This window comes from Apium graveolens, chromosome 10 (genome assembly GCF_009905375.1).
Source record: "Apium graveolens cultivar Ventura chromosome 10, ASM990537v1, whole genome shotgun sequence".
NCBI lineage: Eukaryota > Viridiplantae > Streptophyta > Magnoliopsida > Apiales > Apiaceae > Apium > Apium graveolens.
In genome coordinates this window covers 217277313-217285867 of record NC_133656.1, presented here as the reverse complement: position 1 = coordinate 217285867, position 8555 = coordinate 217277313, and the positions used below count along the sequence as shown (strand labels likewise).

The window sequence follows — 8555 nt, the reverse complement described above, 5'->3', positions numbered from 1 at the left end:
GAAGTAGATGTCTGCGAGTTCTTCAATGAATGAATCTCTTGAGTTAATGCAGCGAGCTGAGATGATAAAAGAGAATAAGCCTCCACTTCAAGTTTACCCCCTTCTTAGGTGCTCTCAGGTTATTGAAGTGATGAATAGCCAAATTTGCAAGAAAAATATATGCAACATCGACTCCTTTATCTAGAAATACACCACCTGCAGCACTATCAACTGTACCTTTGGTTTCAGGATCAAGTCCACTGTAGAAGCATTTAATCATAAACCACTTCTCAAGACCATGATGAGGGCATGCACGTTGAATATCTTTGAATCTTTCCCAAGCATCTTTAAGAGACTCTCCATATTCTTATTTGAAACTTGTCATCTTGTCAATCAAATCATCAGTTTTGTTCGGAGGGAAAAACTCAGTTAAGAAAGCTTGAGCAATTGCATTCCACTCAGTCACATTGATATCATTCAACCATTTTTGAGCTTTATCACGAAGAGAAAACCCGAACAACATAACTTTCAGTTGGTCTGCAGTGACACCCCGATGTCTAATGGTAGAGCAGAATTGTTGAAACCTTTGCGGATGAAGTGTAGGATTTTCAGAGGGAAGACCGACAAACTGATTCTGTTGGATCATACTGAGCAACGCCAGTTTGATCTCAAAATTTGTTGCTTTAATAGATGGCATAGTAAGGCCAGTAGGCACACCACTCGGAGAGGGCTACGAATAGTTCTTCAAAGATTTAATAGGAAGTTCTGCCATTATGATCTTTGAATCACCGATGTTTTTCCACCTTTCTTTTCTTACGCAATCTATGTATTGTTGACAAGTAATCCCAAAATCCGGACTAAGAGGAGTTACTTCTGCTTCTTCTTTGGACCTGGGCATCAACAACTAAAACAAGAAAAAGCAGTGAAATATGCCTCAATTGGAAGTAAACCTCCAATGAGACAAAAGAAACAATCTAAATAATCAAAATAAAATCTATAGAAACTAGGCGTCTCCCCGGCAGCGGCGCCAAAAACTTGATGTGTAAAATTATAATACCGCAAGTGCACGGTGTATGTTGTTAGCAGATACAGGCAAGTACGGGTCGTATCCACAAGGAGACTGTTTCAAAGATTTTAATTCAACTACTACAAATTGTTTTAGGATTAAATCGATTGTTGTGAATTTTTAGCTAACTAAATAATGCAAATTTAATGTGGTTAAAATCAAATAACTAAAGTCTAGGGCAATGTAAGTTCACCATATTTACACCAAAACATTCACAAAAATATAACAATTTATTGGGTCGAGTAATTAAAGTAATGGTTAATCTCTCTCAAGCATTAATACCTTCAGAGTTTCAATTATGTTCTCGCACTAATCCTCAGTTCTGCTAATCGTATGTGTGCCTCTAGTGAGTAAAATCTCTCGATCTATTACCCCTATTTGCATACAATTAGGCCAATGTCTTCTATATATAATAGGAGAACAGGTGTATAATTTCATGACATTAAAAAGTCTCATTGAAAAGACTAAATTACCCCTATTTTTAATATTTATATAAAAGACGTGGTTTGTGGGAATCGAACTCAAGTTATTTCATTCAACTATACAACCTCTTACCACTACACTATATTGTCACGTGTGTTTTTTAGCATACACATAATATGTAAGTGTGTTAAATGAATGTTTTATTTTAACTTTAAAGATACTTACTTGAATCCCGCAAAAAAAATATAGTTAGTTGAATATTTGTACAGTTAATTTTAAAGAATTGAATTCCAGATATAAAATTAGGCATAGTACATAAATTGATTATTATTTTATTATTAATCATTTTTTAGTTTGAAAATAAATCTCATATATTTTAAACATATTTTTTTATTATAAAAATAATTAAAATGTACATATATAATTTAAAAAATATATATTGAAAATAGAATCGCTTATATATAAATAATTTATATTGGTATTACATATTTAGATAAGTTCGAATTATAATGAGTCAATGCATTTTAGAACTTGGCCCATTGTTCAAAAAATATTCGAAATTTGACTACATGACCCGGCCGAAAAACATCGTCACATTCTACGTTTAGTAAATTTAAATTACAAGCTCGGAGAGAATATCTTACCAATAATGTGAATTTTTTTAATATTTTATGTTAATATAAATTAATGTGTTTGAGGTCTTTACAGGATCAAGACAATTGATTATTTATATTAAAATTACTAACTTCACTGATAACGTAGTATTATGTTAGATATATTTGATAATATCATGGCTAATGTGATTTATGTTTAGTTTTCAGATCTTACTTAATGTGAAAAACATCATCACATTCTACGTTTAGTAAATTTAAATTACAAGCTCGGCGAGAATATCTTACCAATAATGTGAAATTTTTTAATATTTTATGTTAATATAAATTAATGTGTTTGAGGTCTTTACAGGATCAAGACAATTGATTATTTATATTAAAATTACTAACTTCACTGATAACATAGTATTATGTTAGAAATATTTGATAATGTCATAGCTAATGTGATTTATGTTTAGTTTTCAGATCTTACTTAAACAGGATAAATCAGTACTTACTGGAAGTCAGGACTTAAGGATATCGGTACTTATATTATCTGGAGATAATCATCAGAAGATGGATATCAGAACTTAAGTACTGAAGGACGTTCAGATAAGGAAGGCAGCTGGTTAAAGGAAAGAAGATCGAGACAAACATAAGAAGAGATATGCATGAAGAAGGAATTCTATGAAGAATAGAATACTTGGAAGAAAAGATATCTGATTGATATATTTTAGGAAGCAGAATTATATTCCATATCAATTAGCGATTATCTTGTAACTGTGTAGTATATAAACACAGACATAGGGTTTACACTATAAATGTTATCACAATTAAGAAGATTATTTATTATAATCCTAGCAGCTCTCGTGATATTTGTTCATCACTGAGAGAGAACAGTTCTATACTGTAACAGAGTTTATTGTTTCAATAAAGTTTGTTTTCTTTTACTTGAGTTATTAAAGTTCGATTTGATTGTGCTATAATCTGTATTCACCCCCCTCTACAGTGTGTGTGACCTAACAAGTGGTATCAGAGCCTATATGTTAACACACAAACAGTTTAAGATCCAAACACAATCATGTCTGAAGCAGAAACTCCAACTAAGCCCACCAAAGCTGAAGAACCTCCAAAGACACAAATTCAAAGTCGATATGAGACTATCAGAGTTCCCATATTGAGACCATCTGAATATCCCATATGGAAGGTGAGGATGACCATGTTTCTGGAAGCTACAGATCCAGAATATCTTGATAGAATCAAGGAAGGGCCTCACAACCCAACCAAGCTCGCTGTTACAGTTGCAGGTGAAGCAGCAAAGTCTGTACCAAAGGAGAAGAGTGATGACACTGCTGAAGATATCGCATCAATTGCTAAGGATGCTAAGGTACGACACTTACTGCATAGTGCCATTGATAACGTAATGTCAAACAGGGTAATAAACTGCAAGACTGCAAAGGAGATATGGGATGCCTTGGAAACAAGATGTCAGGGAACTTATACGATTAAGAAGAACAGGAAGACAATACTCACTCAAGAGTATGAACACTTTGACTCAAAGGCTAATGAGTCATTGACTGATTTATATGATAGATTTGTCAAACTCTTGAATGATTTGTCACTGGTTGATAAGGAGTATGATCTTGAAGATTCAAACCTTAAATTCATGTTAGCTCTTCCTGAATGTTGGGATTTGAAGGCAAAAACAATAAGAGACAACTATAATATTGATAAAACAACTCTTGATGAAATTTATGGGATGCTCAAGACTCATAAACTTGAGATGGAACAAAGAAGCAAGAGGAAAGGAGGAAATTCAAGGACAGTTGCTCTTAAGGCTGAAAAAGAATCCCCCAAGGCAGCTACCTCAAGGAAAGACAAGGGTAAAGCTCTCTTCACAAAGTCTGATACTGAGTCATCAAGTTCTGAAAGTGATGATGACTCAGAATCTGAAAGCTTGCCTGAGACGGATGTCGATGAAGAGATGATGAAGCTGTGTGCTCTTATGGTGAAAGGGAACACAAAGATTGCATACAGGAAGTTCAGGAAGGGAAAGAAGTTTTCCAGGAAAGGCACAAGTTCTGATAAGAAGAATTTCAGAAAATCTGAGGGCAGAGGAGGAAAGTCTGACAGAGGAGATTTTACAAATGTCAAATGCTACAACTGTGGTGATAAATGCCACATATCTCCTGATTGCAAGAAAGTGAAGAGTGACAAAGGCAAAGCTCTTGTCACAAAGAAGAAAAGCTGGACAGACACCTCAGATTCTGAAAGTGAGGAAAATTATGCCTTGATGGCAAATGCTGATAAGGCAAGTGCTGAAAGCAGTTCTGAAGCTGCTGAATTAAAGGTACCTCAAACTACTTATGCCTTTCATACTGATGATATTAATAAGTTGAGAAGATATCTTAAAACCATGTTTATTAGTTATAGAGATCAAACTTTAACATATGAAAGATTAACTTCTGAAAATCTTGCTTGCAAAAAGAGGAATGATTATTTAGAAAAAGAGTTAGTCATGTTCCATCAAACTCAGAAAGATAGAGATGATGCTTTCTATGTTAGGGATGAAGTGCTTAAAATGAATGAATCTCTAAAAGCTGAATTAGAAAAGGAAAGAGAGATTATCAGGACTTGAACTAACTCTGGCAGAACAACTCAGAATTTGTTAAGTAGTGAAAACTGGAAAGAGGGCTTAGGTTATGGAGAGGATAAGAATGATAAAGGAACTGTAGATATTAAGCCTGTAGTTGTTAAACAAAAGCCAAATTTAAAACCTGTTAAGTTTGTAGATGTAAAGTCTGATAATGAGAAATCAGAAGTTAAAAATGAATTAACTTCTTACAAACTAAAACAGGAAAAGACAGCTGAAGTAAATGTAGGCTTAATGACTAAGAAGCAGCTTAAGCATAAGCTGAAAGATGTTAAGAATGCAAACAAGGTAAAATCACCTAGGAAAAATAGGAATGTAAAGGAAGGTGTGAATAAAAGAAATGATTATAAGCCTGTTCCTGAAGCTCCTAGGAAAACATGTCATAACTGTGGAAGTTCTAACCATCTTGCTTCTTTTTGCAGGAAGAATAAGAACATAAACTCCTTACCTTCAAAGTCAGGAGTTAAGAGTCAGTATGTTAGATATAAGCCACAAAATCCTTATTTTCATTGTGGTAGTTTATGGCATTCCATTTATACTTGTAAGGAATATCATAGTTTGTACTATGATTATTATCAAATAAAACCTTCTTTAAAGAAAGTTATCATTGTTCCTTCTAGTATAAGTTCTGATTCAAAGTCTGATATTGTAAATTCTGATAAGAAAAATGTTAACATAAACTCTGATGCTAAATCCGCTGCATATGTGAACAGACTTAATAAGGCCAAAGGATCCAAGCATGTCTGGGTCCTTAAAACTAATCATTAGTGGTCTTTGTGATTGCAGGGTAACAGGAAAAACATCCTAGTTCTGGACAGTGAACACTGTGAAGTTGTAAGTAAATCTACAGGCAAAGTTGTTCTGAAAGGATATAGGCGTAGTAACATTTATGAAGCCAAGCTTTTAACAAGTACTGATGGTTTTGTAATCTGTCTGATGAGTAGAGCATCAATTGAAGAAAGCTGGAATTGGCACAAGAAACTCTCTCATTTAAATTTCAACTATATAAATGAACTAGTCAAGAAAGATCTTGTGAGAGGACTGCCAAAGTCAGTATTTGCTCCTGATGGCCGTTGTGATTCTTGTCAGAAGGCTAAACAAAGGAAATCCTCATTCAAGAGCAAGACTGAATCATCAATTCTTGAGCCTTATCACCTTCTACATGTTGATCTATTTGGTCCAGTAAATGTCATGTCTATTGCAAAGAAGAAATATGCTATGGTCATAGTGGATGAGTTCATCAGATACACATGGGTGTATTTCTTGCACACAAAAAGTGAAACTGCATCTCTCTTGATTGATCATGTCAAGCAACTGGATAAATTGGTCAAGGACTCAGTGAAGATAATAAGAAATGATACTGGTACTGAGTTCAAGAATTTGATAATGGAAGAGTTCTGCAAAAACCATGGAATCAAGCAGGAATTTTCTGCTCCTGGAACTCCACAGCGAAATGGAGTTGTTGAAAGGAAGAATAGAACTCTCATTGAAGCTGCACGTACAATGCTTGATGAAGCAAAGCTTCCAACCTATTTCTGGGCTGAAGCTGTGCAGACTGCTTATTTTACTCAGAATGCAACACTCATTAACAAGCAAGGAAAGACACCATATGAGATGGTGAAGAAAAAGAAGCCAAATCTGAAGTATTTTCATGTATTTGGATGCAAGTGTTTTGTTTTTAAGACTCATCCTGAACAGCTATCCAAATTTGATTTAAAAGCTGATGAAGGAATCTTTGTTGGATTTCCACTTTCCACAAAAGCCTTCAGAGTCTATAACTTGAGAACAAGAATGGTCATGGAATCTATCAATGTCTCTTTTGATGATAAGAAGATTACTGGACTTGAAGATTTTATTGATCATGATCAGCTGAGATTTGAAAATGAAGACTCAAATTCTGTTACTGAAAATCCTGACAATCTAAATCCTGATACTGCAAACTCTGATGGATTAAACTCTGATGTTATTGAAATTGTGGTGACTACGCCAAAGAAAGATGCACCTATGCAGGGGAGCATACTCAAGATATAACCACATCTCAAAAAGCATCAGAACATATATCTGGCTCTTCAAGTTCTGATTCATCAAGTTCTGATAAGGCAAGTTCTGATAGTACTGAAAATCTAAATTCTGAAGAATCCAACTCAGAGAGCATAGTTTCAGGGGGAGCATCAGAAAATGTTAATGAAGACAGCATGGATCATGGGGGAGCATCCAGTTCTAGAGAAAACCTTCCATCTGCAAGGAAGTGGACTAAATCATACACACCTGATTTGATAATTGGAAATCCTGATGCAGGTGTCAGAACTAGAAGAGCTACTTCAAGTGAATGTCTTTACAATTCTTTTCTTTCTCAGACTGAGCCAAAGAAAGTGGAAGAAGCTCTTCAAGATGCTGATTGGGTGCAAGCAATGCAGGAAGAGTTAAATGAATTTGAAAGAAATAAAGTCTGGACCCTAGTGCTAAGACCAAAGAACAGATCTGTTGTTGGTACAAAATGGGTATTCAGAAACAAAACTGATAGTGATGGCATAATTACAAGGAATAAGGCAAGGCTGGTTGCAAAATGATATTCTCAACAGGAGGGAATTGATTATGATGAAACATTTGCACCAGTTGCTAGATTGGAAGCCATAAGGATATTTTTGGCTTATGCTGCTCACAAAAAGTTTACTGTCTTTCAAATGGATGTGAAAAGTGTTTTTCTCAATGGAGAATTGGAGGAAAAAGTATATGTTGAACAACCTCCAGGCTTTGTAGATTCCAAATATCCAGATTATGTCTACATGCTTGATAAAGCACTTTATGGACTTAAGCAAGCTCCAAGAGCATGGTATGAGACTTTAGCTCAGTTTCTTCTGGAAAGTGGATTTAACAGAGGGACAATAGACAAAACACTGTTCTACCTCAACCATGGAAAGGACTTACTTCTGGTCCAGATTTATGTTGATGATATCATTTTTGGTTCTACAAATGACAGACTTTGCAAGAAGTTTGCCAAACTGGTGCAGTCAAGGTATCAAATGAGTATGATGGGGGAACTTAGCTATTTTCTGGGCCTTCAAGTCAAGCAGAATGAAGAAGGCACTTTTATTTGTCAAACTAAGTATACCAGAAATTTGCTGAAGAAATTTGGAATGCAAGATTGTTCAAGTACATCCACTCCCTGGCCACTGCAACAAAACTGGACAAGGATACTGGTAAATCAGTAGATATTACTGATTACAGAGGTATGATTGGCTCTCTACTCTATCTAACTTCTAATAGACCTGATATCATGTATGCTACCTGGCTTTGTACAAGATTTCAAGCAGATTCAAGAGAACCTCATTTAACAGCTGTGAAAAAAAATTTCAAGTATCTTAAGGGAACAGCTGATCTGGGATTGTGGTATCCCAGAGAATCAGATTTTAAACTAATAGGTTACTCATATGCAGATTTTGCAGGTTACAAAATTGACAGGAAAAGCACAAGTGGAAGCTGCCAATTTCTTGGAGGCAAATTGGTTTCTTGGTTTAGCAAGAAACAAAAGTCAATTTTCACATCAACTGCAGAAGCAGAGTACATTGCTGCAGGAAGCTGTTGTGCACAGATTCTTTGGATGAAGAATCAGTTACTGGATTATGGGTTAACATATTTTAAAATCCCTATTTACTGTGATAATCAAAGTGCTATTGCTATGACAGGTAATCCAGTTCAACACTCAATGACAAAGCACATCAGCATCAGGTACCACTTCATAAGGGAACATGTGGATGAAGGTATAGTGGAATTGCACTTTATTCCAACAGATCAATAACTAGCAGATATCTTCACAAAACCACTGTGTGAAGCTACTTTTACA

At 35.0% G+C, this 8555-nt stretch overlaps 1 non-coding gene across 1 annotated transcript; it reads left to right on the top strand.

The window, feature by feature from the left end:
- Positions 1 to 272: 272 nt before the first annotated feature.
- LOC141694300 (small nucleolar RNA R71) lies at positions 273 to 379 on the top strand. The gene has a single exon (XR_012563619.1). It is a non-coding gene; the product is annotated as a small nucleolar RNA R71 (small nucleolar RNA).
- The last annotated feature ends 8176 nt before the right edge of the window (positions 380 to 8555 follow it).